Source organism: Chrysochloris asiatica, unplaced genomic scaffold (assembly GCF_000296735.1).
Source record: "Chrysochloris asiatica unplaced genomic scaffold, ChrAsi1.0 scaffold00056, whole genome shotgun sequence".
NCBI classification, from domain to species: Eukaryota; Metazoa; Chordata; class Mammalia; order Afrosoricida; family Chrysochloridae; genus Chrysochloris; species Chrysochloris asiatica.
The window spans coordinates 12,006,942-12,008,881 of NW_006408574.1; positions in this window are offsets into that span (position 1 = coordinate 12,006,942).

Here is a 1,940-nt window from a genome sequence, read left to right on the forward strand (position 1 = left end):
AGCAAACGAAGCTTTGCATGAAAACTTTGCTCCAATCAAGTCATTATGGCCAATTCTACATTTCCCAGTCATTTCTGAGTGCTTTCCAATCTGAGGGGTTTATCTTCCAGCATTACATCTGATAACATTTGCTGCTATTAATACTGTTTTCATCTTAAGCTAATATACCTGACGATGTTCTGCTATTCATAAGGTTTTCAGTAACTAAACATTCAGAAATAGTCCGCCTCGCTTTCTTCTTAGTCTGTCTTTATATGGAAGCTCTGCTGAAAACTGTCCACCCCAGGTGACCTTGCTGGCACTTAAAATACTGGCCGCCTAGCTTCCAGCCTCACAGCAACACACAAGTGACCACAGCAGGACACACTGACAGATGGGTGGTGGCATAGATTCAACAACCATGAAAAATATGTCCCCAAAACGTGTAATCTTACCAGATCCCTAAATCCTTATACTATACTTCAATTTTATAAAGTAACATCCCGTTCACTTAAAAAAGGTTTACACTTTTTATTTTGAAGTAATTGTAGACTCATGAGAAGTTACAAAATAGTTCAGAGCATGGCTGTGTATTCCTATCCTGCCTGTCTGATGAAAGCATATAACCAACCGTAAGGAATCTAAACCAGGAATTGGATACAGATATGATTCTATAAGCTAAATTACAGGTCTTCTTTGGAATTTGGCAATGTTTGTATCAATTCATTTTCGTCTGGATATGGTATTTTATCACATTGTGTAGATTCATGTTATCACTTCCACAACTGTTCCATCGTGCACACAAAGGCAAACTTCATGCTGTTACCCCTTTATAGTTGCACTCTGCACAAACCCAACTCCTGATAACCAATGATCCCAGTGCTATAGTTTTGTCATTCCAAGATGTGTAAATTTACTGCATTTAAAATGCTAGGTGGCTGGTTATCTTCTAGAGCCCTGGTGTGGCGCCATAGGCTAAGCGCTCAACCTAAATGTCCATTTGACCTACGAGGTCCGAGGTTGAAACTCACACGTGGCTCCTCAGAAACCCTATACAGGGTCGCTAAGAGTCGGAACTGACTCAACAGCACTTAACACCAACAAGTTTATCTTCCGGTGCCATCTAACACCATTCCACGACTATTCATAAGGTTTTCAGTGACTAAATATTCATAAATAGTCCGTCTCTCCTTCTTCCTAGTCTGTCTTAGTCTGCAAGCTCACCTGAAACCTGTCCACCATGGTTGACCTGTTGGTATTTAAAATACCATGGCATAACTTTCAGAATCACAGCACTGTGCAAGCCACCACAGTACGGCAAACTAGAGCAAGAGGAAGACCCCCCAACCAGATCGACTGGCACAGTGACAGCAGCATTTGGCTCAAATTTAACGATTGTGAAGTTGGCACAGGACCAGGCAGTGTTTTGTTCTATTGTACATAGGGTCTCCATGAGTCTGTACCAACTCAACAGCACCTAACAAAAACAACAGTTATCTTCAGCATCTTGTAGTCATTCCATTGTATTCTAGCATCTATTGTTGCTGAAAAGTTGGATGGATGTTTTCTCTAATAGCTCTTGGGTTTTATGAAACTGTGTCTAAGTGTGGATTAATTTTGATTTACTCTGCTTGGCACTCAGTTTAGCCCTTTAAACTGAAAATGCATGTCTTCAGCTGTCGGAAGTTCTCATTGTCTTCGTTATTTCTCCTTTCCCATTTTCTCGATCCCCTTCTCAATCTGCTAGAATTTTCCAGTCTACCATCCATACCTTGTTGTTGTTTGTTGTGAAGTGCCATCGAGTCAATTCCAACCCATGGCGACCCTGTATAGGGTTTCCAGGGAGCAGTTGGTGAGCTTGAACCACCGACCTTGCAGTTCAAACGACTTTGCAGTCTGACACATTAGACCACAGCGGGACTCCTTACCTTGGTGGTGGTTATGTGCTGTGGAGTCGGTTC